Genomic DNA, 16,734 nt, shown 5'->3' on the forward strand with positions numbered 1-16,734 from the left:
TTTTCTTTGTGTTTTCTTCATATATGCTTACTAATACCATCTGTCTTTGAGGAGATTCGAGGGTATGTCAGTAATGTGGAATACAGTTAATGTTTTCAAACTTGCAAAGATGGTATCTACATCTACATGATTACTCTGCAATTCACATTTAAGTGCTTGGCAGAGGGTTCATCGAACTACAATCATACCACCTTTATACCATTCCACTCCCGAACAGCGTGCGGGACAAACGAACACCTAAACCTTTCTGTTCGGGCTCTGATTTCTCTTATTTTATTTTTATGATCATTCCTATCTATGTAGGTTGGGCTCAACAAAATATTTTCGCATTCGGAAGAGAAAGTTGGTAACTGAAATTTCGTAAATAGATCTCGCCGCGACGAAAAACGTCTTGCTTTAATGACTTCCATCCCAACTCGCGTATCATATCTGCCACACTCTCTCCCCTATTACGTGATAATACAAAACGAGCTGGCCTTTTTTGCACCCTTTCGATGTCCTCCGTCAATCTCACCTGGTAAGGATCCCACACCGCGCAGCAATATTCTAACAGAGGACGAACGAGTGTAGTGTAAGCTGTCTCTATAGTGGACTTGTTGCATCTTCTAAGTGTCCTGCCAATGAAACGCAACCTTTGGCTCGCCTTCCCCACAATATTACGAGTATCTATGCGGTCTTTCCAACTGAAGTTGTTCGTAATTTTAACACCCAGGTACTTAGTTGAATTGACAGCCTTGAGAATTGTACTATTTATCGAGTAATCGAATCCAACGGATTTCTTTTGGAACTCATGTGGATCACCTCACACTTTTCGTTATTTAGTGTCAACTGTCACCTGCCACACCATACAGCAATCTTTTGTAAATCGCTTTGCAACTGATACTGGTCTTCGGATGACCTTACTAGACGGTAAATTACAGCATCATCTGCGAACAACCTAAGAGAACTGCCCATATTGTCACCCAGGTCATTTATATAGATCAGGAACATCAGAGGTCCCAGGACGCTTCCCGGGGAACACCCGATATCACTTCAATTTTACTCGATGATTTGCCGTCTATTACTACGAACTGCGACCTTCCTGACAGGAAATCACGAATCCAGTCGCACAACTGAGACGATACCCCATAGGCCTGCAGCTTGATTAGAAGTCGCTTGTGAGGAACGGTGTCAAAAGCTTTCCGGAAATCTACAAATACGGAATCAACTTGAGATCCCCTGTCGATAGCGGCCATTACTTCGTGCGAATAAAGAGCTAGCTGCGTTGCACAAGAACGAAGTTTTCTAAAACCATGCTGATTACGTATAAATAGATCGTTCCTTCGAGGTGATTCATAATGTTTGAATACAGTATATGCTCCAAAACCCTACTGCAAACCGACGTCAATGATAAGGGTCTGTAGTTCGATGGATTACTCCTACTACCCTTCCTAAACATTGGTGCGATCTGCGCAATTTTCCAATCTGTAGCTACAGATCTATCGGTGAGCGAGCGGTTGTATATGATTGCTAAGTAGGGATCTATTGTATCAGCGTAATCTGAAAAGAACCTAATCGGAATACAATCTGGACCTGAAGACTTGCCCGTATCAAGCGATTTGAGTTGCTTCGCAACCCCTAAGGTATCTACTTCTAAGAAACTCAAACTAGCAGCTGTTCGTGTTTAGAATTCAGGAATATTCCATTCGTCTTCCCTGGTGAAGGAATTTCGGAAAACTTCGTTCAATAACTCCACTTTAGCGGCACAGTCGTCGGTAACAGTACCATCGGCACAAGCAGCGAAGGTATTGACTGCGTCTTACCGCTTGTGTACTTTACATACGACCAGAATTTCTTCGGATTTTCTACCAAATTTCGAGACAATGTTTCGTTGTGAAACCTATTAAAGTCCTGTCGCATTGAAGTCCGTGCCAAATTTCGCGCGTCTGTAAATTTTAGCCAATCTTTGGGATTTCGCGTTCTTCTGAGCTTCGCATGCTTTTTCCGTTGCCTCTGCAACAGCGTTCGGACCTGTTTTGTGTACCATGGGGGATCAGTTCCATCTCTTACCAATTTATGAGGTATGAATCTCTCAATTGCTGTTCTACTATATCTCTGAATTTGAGCCACATCTCGTCTACAGTTGCATAGTCAGTTTGGAAGGAATGGAGATTGTCTCTTAGGAAGGCTTCTAGTGACACTTTATCCGCATTTTTAAATAAAATTATTTTGCGTTTGTTTCTGGTGGATTTGGAAGAAACGGTATTGAGCCTAGCTACAACGACCTTGTGATCACTAATCCATGTATTAGTCATGACGCTCTCTGTAAGCTCTGGATTGTTTGTGGCTAAGAGGTCAAGTGTTTCCGCAACCATTTACAATTCGCGTGGGTTCGTGGACTAACTGCTCGAAATAATTCTCGGAGAAAGCATTTAGGACAATCTCGGAAGATGTTTTCTGCCTACCACCGGTTTTGAACAAGTATTTTTGCTAACATATCGAGGGAAAGTTGAAGTCCTCACCAACTATAACCGTATGAGTGGGGTATTTATTTGTTACGAGACTCAGATTTTCTCTGAACTGTTCAGCAACTACATCATCGGAGTCTAAGGGTCGGTAGAAGGAGCCAGTTATTAACTTAGTTCAGCTGTTCAGTATAACCTCCACCCATACCAATTCTCACGGAGTATCTACTTCGACTTCACTACAAGATAAACCACTACTGACAGACACAAACACTCCACCACCAATTCTGACTAATCTATCTTTCCTAAACACCGTCTGAGACTTCGTAAAAATTTCTGCAGAACTTATTTCAGGCTTTAGCCAGCTTTCTGTACCTATAAAGATTTCAGCTTCTGTGCTTTCTATTAGCGCTTGAAGCTCAGGGACTTTCCCAACACAACTACAACAATTTACAACTACAATTCCGACTGTTCCTTTATCCAAGCACGTCCTGTAATTTCCATGCACCGTTTGAGATTGCTGCCCACCCCGTACTTTCCCGAGACCTTCTAACCTAAAAAACCGCCCAGTCCACGCCACACAGCCTCCGCTACCTGTGTAGCCGCCAGCTGATGGTGGTGGTGGTGGTTGTTGGGATGTTTAAGGGGGACTAAACAGCTAAGGTCATCAGTCCCCCATTCCAAAAACAAGCGAGACAAAGTCGCAGAGCAGATAAAACCCCAAGGGGAAGGAGACTGCCCCCCCCCCCCCCCAGGTGCTAAAGAACACAAATTAGGCAACGAACAATACAGAAAAGAAGAGTACAGACGAACACCAGGCAGAAAGAAATAGAAGAAAAGAAGATGGCCGGAGACTGGTTGACTGACCACGACAACAAAAAAGGGAAAGAGTCAACCATCCGATGAGACACCAAAACAGCAACAAATATGGAGAGACGCGAGGACAAAAGACACAGAAACGGAAAAGTGCAGGACCCCCCTAAATGGATCCATAAAAAGGACTAGCACGGATAAAATGTAAAACATTGTCAGCCATGGAGGCATCGTCGCATAAAATCAAAGGCAAGGTGCCCGGGAAATTAAAAGACTGCCGAAGGGTGCGCAGACGGGGACACTCCAATAAAATGTGGGCGACCATCAGCCGGGACCCACACCGACACAGGGGGGGATCCTCCTGACGTAAAAGATGGCCGTGCGTCAGGTATGTATGGCCGATGCGGAGCCGACACAGGATGACGGAGTCCCTGCGAGAAGACCGCAGGGAGGAGCGCCACACATCGGTCGTCTCCTTGACAGCCCGCAGTTTATTCTGGGCTGTCATGCCATGCCACTCAACAGACCACACCCCATGCACCTTACGGCGCAACACCAGCTGCAGGTCGCGAGCTGTGAGGCCGATCTCCAAAGCTGGGGCGTCGATCGCCCCTATGGCCAGCCTGTCAACACGTTCGTTCCCCGGGATGCCAACGTGACCTGGCGTCCAAACCAAGACCACCGAACGACCAGAGTGGGCAATGGCGGAAGCAGACTCCTGAATAGAGGACACCAGAGGAGAAGAGGGATAGCAGCGGTCGATGGCCTGAAGGCTGCTCAGGGAGTCACTGCAGATGACGACGGACCTACCTGAGCAGAAACGCATATGCTCAAGAGCGCGCAAGATGGCCACCAGCTCTGCAGTAAAAATACTGCAGCCAGCCGGCAAGGATAGTTGCTCAACATGGGCAGCGTGAGCAAAAGCGTAGGCAGTGCGACCATCAACCAGGGAACCATCAGTGTAGACAGGCTCACAGCCCGGAAATGATTCAAGGAGCGCAAGAAAACGGCGACGGAGGGCCACAGGCGGAACCGAGTCCTTAGGTCCCTGTGCCAAATCCAGACGGACGGACGGCCGGGACAAACACCAGGGAGGCGTAGGTGTACGGACCCGGAAGGGAGGCAGAAGAGGGAACGACCCCAGTTCTGACAGCAGGGACTGGACACGGACAGCTACGGAAAGCCCAGACCTAGGTCGCCGTTCGGGCAGATGGAGAACCATGGCAGGGAAAAGCAGGCGACGATTGGGATGGCCTGGCGAGCAATGCACGTGGACAGCATAGTCGGCGAGCAGTCGATGGCGGTGAATCCGCAGCGGGGGAACCCCGGCCTCCACCAGTAGACTATCCACGGGGCTGGTACGAAAAGCGCCAGTTGCAAGCCGAACCCCACAGTGGTGTATGGGGTCTAACAACTTCAACACTGAGGGTGATGCAGACCCATAGACTGGGCTCCCATAATCAAGCCGGGACTGCACAAGGGCTCTGTACAATCGCAGCAGCGTGCAGCGATCTGCACCCCAAAACGTATGGCTAAGGCAGCGGAGGGCGTTGAGGTGCCGCCAGCATTTTTGCTTCAGCTGAGTAATATGAGGAACCCATGTGAGCCGGGCATCAAACACGAGTCCCAAAAAGCGGCAAGTGTCCACCACTTCAAGCAGGTGGCCATCGAGGTAAAGTTCAGGATGAGGGTGGACCGTCCGACGCCTGCAGAAGTGCATAACTCGAGTCTTGGCTGCAGAGAACTGAAAACCATGAGTCAGACTCCATGATGCTGCCTTGCGAACGGCGACTTGCAGCCTGCGTTCGGCGACTCCCGTAGTCGTGGAGCTAAATGAGATGCAGAAGTCATCGGCATACAAAGAAGGAGACACCGACGACCCCACGGCTGCAGCCAGACCATTAATGGCCACTAGAAATAAGGAGATGCTCAACACCGAGCCCTGCGGGACCCCATTTTCCTGTATATAAGATGAACTAGAGGCGGCACCGACTTGCACCCAGAAAGAGCGGCGCAATAAAAAGGTTTGAAGAAAAGCCGGGAGCCGACCACGAAGACCCCACTCATACAACGTGGCGAGGATGTGATGCCTCCATGTGGTGTCATACGCCTTCCACAGATCGAAAAATACAGCAACGAGGTGCTGACGTCGGGCAAAGGCCATACGAATAGCAGATTCCAGCCGCACCAAATTGTCCGTGGCAGACCGGCCCCAACGGAAGCCACCCTGGGATGGAGCGAGGAGACCGCGCGACTCAAGGACCCAACACAAACGCCGCCCCACCATACGTTCGAGCAATTTGCACAAAACGTTGGTGAGGGTAATGGGACGATAGCTGTCCACCGCCTGTGGGTCCACACCGGGCTTCAAGATGGGGACAATAACACCCTCTCGCCATTGCGACGGGAACACGCCCTCGCTCCAAATGCGGTTAAAGATGGTGAGGATGTGTCTCTGGCAGTCCCTGGAGAGATGCTTCAGCATCTGTGCGTGGATGCAGTCTGGGCCTGGTGCTGTATCAGGGCAATCGGCGAGGGCAGCGAGGAATTCCCTCTCGCTGAAAGGAGCATTGTATGTTTCAGAACGACACGTGTGGAATGAGAACGGCGTCCGCTCGGCTCGCTCCTTTAGAGAGCGAAAGGCGGGGGGATAGGATGCAGTCGCAGAGCTCTGAGCAAAGTGCGCGGCAAGCCGTTCAGCAATGGCGGCAGCGTCTGTGCAGACAGCGCCGTCCAGGGAGAGCCCAGGGACACCCATAGGGGTCTGGTATCCGTAAATCCGCCGGATCCGGGACCACACGAGCGAGGGGGAGACATGGGAGCCCAAGGATGAGACATACCTCTCCCAGCACTCCTGCTTACGCCGTGCAATAAGACGACGGGCGAAGGCACGGAGCCTCTTAAAGGTGATGAGGGTCTCAAGAGACGGGTGCCGCCTATGACGCTGGAGAGCCTGCCGACGGTCGCGAATAGCCTCAGCAACCTCCGGCGACCACCAGGGTACAGTCCTCCTCAGAGGGTGGCCAGAAGAACGGGGGATGGCAGCCTCGGCCGCTGAAATGATGGACGTGGTTAAAACACGCACCACCTCGTCAATGTCACCCTGTGGGGGAGACTCAGTGGTTGCAGCAGAAGTAAAAGCCGGCCAGTCAGCCCTGTGGAGAGCCCAGCGGGGCAGGCGCCCAGAAGAATGACACTGGGGCAGTGACAAATAGATGGGAAAATGGTCACTACCACACAGGTCAGGATGCACTCTCCAGTGGAGGGATGGGACAAGTCCAGGGCTGCAAATAGAGAGATCGATGGCCGAGAACGAGCCATGGGCCACACTGAAATGTGTCGGAGCACCGGTGTTCAAGAGGCTAAGGTCGAGCTGAGCCAACACATGCTCCACGGCCCGACCGCGGTCATTGGAGACAGTCCCACCCCATAGAGGGTTGTGGGCATTGAAATCGCCCAGCAGCAAAAAAGGTGGCAGCAGTTGGGCTATCAGAGCAGCCAGGACATGCTGCGCGACAGCACCATCAGGTGGAAGGTAAATACTGCAGACGGTAATAGCCTGTGGCGTCCACACCCGAACAGCGACAGCCTCTAAATCTGTTTGTAGAGGTACAAACTCGCTGTGAAGAGAGTTAAGGACATATATGCAGACGCCACCAGACACCCTTTCATAAGCTGCCCGGTTCTTAAAATAACCCCGATAGCCACGGAGGGCGGGGGTTTGCATTGCTGGAAACCAAGTTTCCTGCAGAGCAATGCAAAGGAAAGGATGACGGCTGATAAGTTGGCGGAGCTCAGCTAGATGGTGGAAGAAACCGCTGCAGTTCCACTGGAGGATGGTATTAGCCATGGATGGGAAAGGTGTGAAGGGATTGGGGAGGCAGATTACGCCTCCGGGGCCCCTGCTGCTACTGAGTCACCACCTGGACAACAGCTATCTATTGCATCCGAGGGACTGGCGAGATCCATGTCCTCAGTGGACGCCAGAATCTCCACCTCATCCTCAGACGCAGAGCTTGTAGGAAGCGGTGGAATGGGTGCCACCGCAATGTCGGTAGCCTTGGGGAGTTTCTTCTTCTTCTGCTTCTCGCACTGCACCTTGGGTGGTTCAGGCTGGGAGGGCGTCACTGGGTCAGTCTCGGGGACAGACGATGACCGTGTGTCCCGACGACCAGGGACTGGCGGTTGTTTGAGCCACTTGTGGCTGTCGGCTTTGGAACCGGTCGGAACGTGTGAAGGGAGGTCCCCAAGGGACCCCTTCCTTACGAGAGTAGCCGAAGAAGTCTTACGCTTCTCCGGCTGGGAAGGGGGGACTGATGTTCCCGATGGTTGGGGGGGGTGTTGCTCCTGAAGTAGATGGAGCAGGAGCAACAAGAGGTTTAGTGCCCCCCACCATCAAGGGGGCAGGTGTGGGACTTCGACTCTGAGAGCTGACTGGAGTGGATGGAATTGTAGAAGGAGTGACAGTTGCGGCATAAGAAGCTGTCATGCGCACTGGATGAAGCCGATCATATTTCCGCTTCGCCTCAGTGTACGTCAGGCGGTCGAGAGTCTTGATTTCCATGATCTTCCGCTCCTTCTGCAGAATCGGACAGTCTGGCGAGCAAGGCGGATGGTGCGCACCACAGTTCACACAGATTGGAGGTGGCGCACAGGGATGATCAGGATGGGAAGGTCGACCGCAATCACGACAGACGAGGTCGGAAGCACAGCGTGAAGACATGTGGCCGAACTTCCAACACTTGAAGCACCGAATCGGGGGAGGGATATACGGCTTGACATCACAACGGTACACCATCACCTTGACCTTCTCAGGTAACGTGTCACCCTCGAAGGCCAAGATGAAGGCACCGGTGGCAACTTGACGATCCCTCGGACCCCGGTGGACGCGCCGGACGAAATGGACACCTCGGCGCTCCAAGTTGGCGCGCAGCTCGTCATCGGACTGTAAAAGGAGATCGCGGTGAAAAACAATTCCCTGGACCATATTTAAGCTGTTATGTGGGGTGATAGTAACAGAAACATCCCCCAACTTCGTACAAGCCAGCAAGGCTCGTGACTGGGCAGAGGATGCCGTTTTTATCAACACCGATCCAGACCGCATCTTGGACAAGCCCTCCACCTCCCCGAACTTGTCCTCTAAATGTTCGACAAAGAACTGAGGCTTCACAGACACAAACGAGTCCCCGTCAGCTCTGGTACAGACTAGATACCGGGGCGAGTATCTTTCGCTCTCATTCACAGCCTTTCGTTCCTCCCATGGTGTGGCCAGGGAGGGGAACGATTTGGGGTCATACACATTAGCCTTTAAGTGAGCTTTGGAACGCTTAGAGACTGCTGACGGCTGGCCGCCAGCGAGAGATGATGTACCACGCTTCATTGCGGGTCATCCGCCCTGATGCCACCTACTCCGACCAAGGGCCCTCCCCACGGGCGCCACCCAGCCACAGCAAAGGCCACCTGGCAGGATGGCCATTGCCGGGAGTCCCGATGCCCCAGGGAGATGGGCACCTATTCCTTCGCATACGTGGGGAGTTAACGGCGCAGGCATCAGTAGAGCGATCCCTGTGCTGTCAGGGGGCTACAACCAAGAGGGTACATGGCGGCCCCACCACAACGGACTGGCTACCGTGCTGGATGTTAGGTGACATGTGGTCCATGGGCGTCGTCAGTGCAGAAAATGGCCCTGCACAGTGCTTGGCAGAAAGTGCATGCAGGAGCGTATCCATGCCCAAGCGATGGAGAGCGGGCAGGACTGCAATGCAACGACGAATAAGATGGCGAAAGTTCTCAACACAGCATGGACACAATGCACCAAGTAAGGCGCCCTTCCCCAATCGGCTCGCTCTTCGGAAAAATTTTGAGATATGGAGGTCAAACCTGACAGGGGACCATCACATAAGGCCGAAACGTTTGAGACTCCTTTTAGTCGCCTCTTACGACAGGCAGGAATACCACGGGCCTATTCTAACCCCCGAACCCGCCAGCTGAGTGTAGTGAACTCCTGACCTATTCAGCGGAACCCGAAACCCCACCACCCTATGGCGCAAGTCAAGGAATCTGCAGCCAACACGGTCGCAAAACCGTCTGAGCTTCTGATTCAGACCCTCCACCCGGCTCTGCACCAAAGGTCCACAGTCGGTTCTGTCAATGACGCTGCAGATGGTGAGTTCTGCCTTCATCTCGTAAGCAAGAACGGCAGCCTTCACCAAATCAGATAGCCGTTGGAATCCAGAGAGAATTTCCTCAGATCCAAAGCTACATACGTCATTAGTGCCGACATGTGCCACCACCTGCAGCTGGCTGCACCCTGTGCTCTTCATGGCATCTGGAAGGGCCCTTTCCACATAAGGAATGACTCCACCTGGAATGCACATGGAGTGCACACTGGATTTCTTCCCCTCCTTAGCCGCCATATCCCTAAGGGGCCCCATTACGCATGTAACATTGGAGCTCCCAACTACCAATAGGCCCACCCTCTGCGATTGCCCGGACCTTGAAGGCTGAGAATCATCCTCTGAAACAGGACAGGCAGCTGCATCTGGCTCAGTCAGAGACAGTACCTGAAACCTGTTTGTTAGACGCACCGGGAAGGCTTTCTGATCAGCCTCCGGGGAAAACCTTTCACTGCCTGCCACGCCTTTGAACGACCTCCCAATCAACCACAGGCGAGGGCTCAGCCCCACTGCGGGCAGCAACTGGGGCAACCACAGCGGTAGATCGATCTGGGGACAGACGGGACTAGGTTGACATCCCCATGATACCCAAGTCCGGCTCCCCACAGTGGTGCCCATTGGCAACAGCCTCAAGCTGCGCGACCGTAGTCAGCGCCGCCTGCAGCTGTGAGTGAAGGGATGCCAACTCAGCCCTCATATGAACACAGCAATCACAGTCCCTGTCCATTCTAATCGATGTTGAACAACAGTTACTGAAACACGAGTCTGTGCCTAGATAATGCAAGGGAAACACGCAAAGAATGTATGAACTAACCTGTATAAGTGCCTAACGACTGCGCTACAATCTGCCTGAATTTACGATTACAGTAACTAAAACTCGAAATTAAACCTCCTATCCCAAATTCACACGTAATGTAAGTAAGATCCTACGAAGCAAACACAGAAAAGAAGCTATATACGCATCTTTCTGCGCTGTCGATGTGCACCAACTGAGAGCTCAGGCCACACTGGTCTCTGAGAGCCTACTAGACAGACAATTGCCACTGACGTACCAAAACAAAACAAATGCCTAACGACTGCGCTACAACCTGCCTGAATTTACGATTACAGTAACTAAAACTCTAAATTACACCTCCTATACGAAACTCACACGCAATGTAAGAAAGAATCTACGAAGTAAACACAGAAAAGAAGCTATATACGTATCTGTCTGCGCTGTCGATGAGCACCAACTGGTATGCAATCGAAATTAATTACTTCTCTTGAACACCTACACTACGTGATCAGAAGAATCCGCACACCTGGCTGAAAATGACTCACAAGTTCGTTGCATCCTCCATCAGTAATGCTGGAATTCAATATGGTGTTGGCCCATCCTTAGCCTTGATGACAGCTTAGCCTTCATGACAGCTTCCACTCTCGCAGGCATACGTTCAGTCAGGTGCTGGAAGGTTTCTTTGGGAGTGGCAGCCCATTCTTCGCGGAATGCTGCAGTGACGGGAGGTATCGACGTCGGTGGGTGAGGCCGGGCACGAAGTCAGCGTTTCAAAACATCCCAAAAATTTTCTATAGGATTCAGGTCAGGACTCGGTGCATGCCAGTGCATTACTAGGATGTTATTGTCGTGTAACCACTCCGCTACAGGCCGTGGATTATGAACAGGTGCTTGATCGTATTGAAAGATGCAGTCGCCATCGCCGAATTGCTCTTCAACAGTGGGAAACCAGAAGGTGCTTAAGACATCAATGTAGGCCTTTGCTGTGGTAGTGCCGCACAAAACAACAAGGGGTGTAAGCTCCCTCCATGAAAAACACGACCACACCCTAACACCATCGCCTCTGAATTTTACTGTTGGCACTACACACGCTGGCAGACCACGTTCACTAGGCATCCGCCATACCCACACCCTGCCATCGGATCGACACAGTGTGTACCGTGATTCGTCACTCCACACATTTTTCCACCGTTCAATTGTCCAATGTTTACACTCATTACACCAAGCAAAGAGTTGTTTGGCTTTTACCGGCGTGATGTGTGGCTTATGAGCAGCCGCTCGACCATGAAATCCAAGTTTTCTCACCTCCCACCTAACTGTCATAGTACTTCCAGTGGATCCTGATGCAGTTTGGAATTCCTGTGTGATGGTCTGGATAGATGTCTGCCTATTACACATTACGACTCTCTTAAACTATCGTCTGTCTCTGTCAGTCAACAGTCGAGGTCGGTGTGGTATCGATAGCTACGATGCCACATCGTAGGTCCGCTCTGCTAGGTTGGCACTACGAGACACACCGACGACAGCGCCCTCTAGCCGGTACTGTCGAGGTCTACGAGCTCCGCGACTGCTTCAGACCTTTTCATCAGGTGCAGCCATCCAGGACACTTCGCTTCAGCATCGCACCTGTGTACAAAGTTATGTAATCGTTTATCAACTTGTTTTTGCACCAGTAAACCATTTTCTTGTAGTACCGACTTGTTTTACCCTTTTCCTGTTCCTACCCACGCGCTGCCTCTCAGGCGGGACACAATAGTCGGCCTGTACGCTTTTGTGGTGCACGTGTACCTTCACGCTTGTACTTCACTATCACATCGGAAACAGTTGACCTAGGGATGTTTAGGAGCGTATAAATTTCGCGTATAGACGTATGTTACAAGTGACACCCAATCATCTGATCACGTTCGAAGTCCGTGAGTTCCATGGAGTGCCCCATTCCGCTCTCTGACAATGTCTAATGACTACTGAGGTTTCTGATATGGAGTACCTGGCAGTAGGTGGCAGCACAATGCACCTAATATGAAAACGTATGTTTTTGGGGGTGTTCGGATACTTTTGTATATATATATATATATATATATATATATATATATATATATATATATATGCTTTCTTTATTGGTTAATTTCTGGGACATTCATTCGAATGACGTCGACATTTCGTTAGTAACTGTGCAAACTTTAGAGGAAGTAACTTAGTCAATTCCCCACAAAAAAGAGTATTTCCTAAGACCACAGAAAAAATGTACAGTAATAGCTTCCAGTGAGGAACGAAGGACTATATATTTTTAAATTAAACGATGGAGGGGAAATCTGAACAGCACTTGTATAAACGGAAGAAAGATTTACACGAAATATGAACTATGTTCCAAAATGAAACTTGCGAAAGTGTGATATCAGAGATATAGAGCTGCTCATGAAAGTTAAAGCCCTCTTACCGAGTAGATCCAAGGTACTGGGCACTGTGATTTGCTAGTGAGATGAACGTTATTGATTTCCAGACTTTTTCGACCTGGTTAAACAAATTCAGAAAACTGTATGGAAAAGGATGTCGCAAATTACACAGTTCACCTCAAGTAAATGTGTAAGGGAGTCGCAATTAACAGGTAGTTCTATAGAGAAACTTGTAGCTGACTTAAAGACGAAGCTTCTCGTTATCCCCTAAATGGCTGCATGAGGCAATCTCTCAGGTTTCATGCAAACAGCACTTTATTATTTAGAGCGGAAAAAGGACATAGTCGCCTGTGCAATCGATGAGTGCTGTGACACATACAGATTAAGGGGTGCATTACTATCCAGAAACAGTATGTACTGTTCTTGTAACTAAATAAAAAAAGATTTTATTTTGTTGTCGACCAGTTTAATCAGACTTAAAACACATGAATGATACTGGCAACTGGATGTGGAATTCATCTATTACAAAATTTACTTGAAAACTGTTATGTAGAATGTGGACATGGGAAAAGCGATTTGTGTTACAGCATCTTCGAACTTGAATGTTTTTACAAGCTCAGAATATACACAGAACTGAACATTTGCCTGACTTACACACTTTTCACACTGTGATGAGCATCCCCAGTTAATTGTCTATTTCCAGTCTCACTAGAATAAATGAGGTGGCAGTGTAAAGCCAACAGTAAGTCGCTGTTTGACAGTCAACAGCATATCTGCCAACAGTGATTAATTACAACTGATGTGAATAGTGGCCAACAATAGGGCTTCATTGTTTTTAAATCTCTCTCATTTTACATAAATATTGGACCATCGGGTTCTATATTTCTACTTATGTGACAAGCACCGTTATAGTATTTATGTTGTAACAAGATTGCTTATGAAATTAATTTTACCTATAAACATGACTTTTTACACGCAATTACTACACTTATATTTTCTTCTTAGCAAAGTGTTGTCCAAACATTTATGATTTGTATATTTTGGATGACAGTACAATGAAATATGTTAATTTTGATTATATTTTATAAGTAATCACCTTCCAGCTCCAAGTGCACATAACTTCGTCTCAGCAGCTCCAACTATATCAACAAAACCTCTGTGTACTATAAATATATGGGAAGTTATGTCATTTGCTTGCAGAATTTTTGCTCCCGGTACAAAACATTTCTCTGAAACTAAAATGCAAAGACGGTGAAGGAATGTTCTATCAACACCGACAAATATTGGAACCTGGAAGAACATGGAAAAATTTAGTTATTGCCGAAATGGATGGCATAGTTTTGCAGCAGACAGTAGAAAAACATCACGAAAAATAACAAAATTCAAATTTAAAATTAGACATTCTGTTTTCTGTAAGCAGAAATGCAAGATGCACAAACTTAACACCGAAAATTAAGAAACCTAACAGTTTTCTGAAAGTTATAAGAGCAAAATGAGAACACACAAGAATATCTATTTTGTTTCTTTTGAAGAGGCAGACTGTTGTAATTTTAAAGGACCATCTACAGAATTAAATAACTTTCATTATTCTAATTTAAATACTGTCTTCTGAAATAATCAATCAGGAATATTATTTGTCAACTTAATGAGGCAGACACAACTGTCACGAACTTTCTGTCAAATTTACAATGTAATATAGAAATCTGTGTGCTTGTAAACCTTTAGAAAGGCACGTTTTATAATAAAGGTTGAATTTTTAGTAGTTTGTTAAAACCATGTCCAAATCGTTTCAACAATATGCTGTTCATCCCTTACAATCATCACTGAAAGCGTTTGTATTGACTACAGAACTGAAATACAGAATGCTGTCATTATTTTCACGAAGAGCACAATGTACTTAACGTCCATCTATCGTTCGTTATAGCTCTTTGCTGCCAGACTGAAGTGTTTAAAAAGTTGCTTGTGACTGTTGGCAAATATAGTGCTTCTTTGAGTTATCAGTGAATGACACAAGGTACAATTCAGTGTGACTCAAATATGTCAGAGTAGTAGACTTTTAAAAAGTTGGTGAATGTGGTCTTCAACTTTAAACTCATTGTTTTCCTCTATTTATTTAGGACATTTTTGAACAAATAATGCATTATAACTGAATATTGAATCATTTGTAGAATGATCTAGAAACAGTTCTACACCTTTAAAAAGTCGCTACAGTTGAAGCAGTATAACCCTATAATGTTAGTCTCAATTACACTGGAACTTTTTTCTTGTAATTGAAATTATTGATCTTCAGCTTACACCATACTGTCTAGTCATGTTTATGTAATGTATACAGGTACTGATAGAAAAAATCTTAGAATATTTGATTGTTTGAACACACACACATAAATACAGTTTTGCAGAAAGAACATATGAGGTTAAAGATAAATGTCACAGAATAATATTTTAAAATATAGTGTTATAGAACACTTTCTTGCAGTCCATTGTCAGTAACACATTGGACTTAGGTGCAGATACATATAGAAAAGTGTGTCTTGCTAAATAAGTTGCCTAAAAGGTAAGCTATGGATGACCAAGGTTAACATGTTCCTATAAAATGATTCAAAATATAGCAATTTGGGATTGACGTCATCTGCTTCTGACAATAACTAAAATTCTGCCACATCTTCATGAAATTTATGATCCAGAGTACAAGTAAATAGCATATTAAATGCAGGAAAATAACAACTTCCTATTTATGCAAATTCTATTGTGAAATTGTATCTTTGTTGTTTATATTTATGTTTATGAGTATAATAATTCACTTAGTTTCTTTCATTCAAAAGTAGCCACCAGTGACTTTCCAAGAACTTACTTGGAATTATGAAAAAGTAATTGACCTACAAAACGTCTGATACAAAAAGTTTAGACCCTCCAAATTCCAGTCTTGTATTTTGCTTCAGTTATTGCTTGATTCTGAACATCGACAATAAATTTTTGTTACTGAAAATCTTACTAATCAAAAAACACTTCTCAGTAATTAATTCAGCAAGCAATTAAGATTTCACATTATTTAGAATAAAAAAACATTTATTTCAATGTGGCTATAATACTCATAAATAGGGGATTCCAAAAACTGCATAATAACCATGTTTGACATATTGTTATGAAATACTAACCTGAAACATCTTTATAAACCAAACAATAGTAGTCTGAGAATCCATGCAGAACAGAAGTAGGCTTTCTAGCCAAATTTTGAAGGATTGTGTAATTTCAGAATTCACATTGTTCTTACGCCTATCTTTAAATAGTCGTCCCCTCCCAAAAACGGCAGTCCCCGACTGGATAGCATACCATCAATGCATCTTGGCAGATCATATTGAAGTTCAAAGTTGGCCAACGTACAGCTAACAACTCTGTGCCGAATCATGTCCTATCCATACACTGCTACCATCTCTATGTTGGATCGAGTTACAGCATTACATGATGTGTAGGTACATGGTGAAAGACCCCCCCAGGATATCGTAAAATTTATTAAAATATAAAAATCAGACACTGATCGACCATAAGCAATGCCAAAGACGTTAATTATGAATGCGCGGTAAGGTGGAGACAAATGAAAAAAATGATTTTGTTTCTCTCTCTCGTACGTGGCAACAGCCTTGCCACAGTGGATACACCAGCTCCCATCAGATCACCAAAGTTAAGCGCTGTCGGGTGTGGCCAGCACTTGGATGGATGACCATCTGGGCTGCCATGTACTGTTGCCATTTTTCGGGGTGCACTCAGCCTCGTGATGCCAACTGAGGAGCTACTTGGCCGAATAGTAGCGGCTCATGTCAAAGAAAACCATCGTAGCGACCGGGAGAGTGGTGTGCTGACCACATGCCCCTCTTTTCTGCATCCTCACCTGAGGATGACACGGCGGTCGGATGGTCCCGATGGGCCACTTGTGGCCTGATGATGGAGTGTTTTTTCTCTCGTATGTAGAAGCTTCTGTTAAGAAGTGTGGCTCAGAATATGATGGGCTACAAGTGTTTGTATCAAGTATGTTTCAAAATAAGAAAAGTTTTGGTATCAGTATTAAGTATTTTTTATTGATCTGAAGTGGAACCGAGTAAGGAGGATTTTCTTATTTTTGACATGCACTGGTGTCC

At 47.0% G+C, this 16,734-nt stretch overlaps 1 pseudogene; it reads left to right on the plus strand.

Annotated features, from left to right (window-relative positions):
• The first annotated feature begins 16,229 nt into the window (after window positions 1–16,229).
• On the plus strand, window positions 16,230–16,347 carry LOC126189369 (5S ribosomal RNA; annotated as a pseudogene).
• Window positions 16,348–16,734: the final 387 nt, after the last annotated feature.

The sequence above is a fragment of the Schistocerca cancellata genome, chromosome 5 (assembly GCF_023864275.1).
Source record: "Schistocerca cancellata isolate TAMUIC-IGC-003103 chromosome 5, iqSchCanc2.1, whole genome shotgun sequence".
In the NCBI taxonomy this organism is placed as follows: domain Eukaryota; kingdom Metazoa; phylum Arthropoda; class Insecta; order Orthoptera; family Acrididae; genus Schistocerca; species Schistocerca cancellata.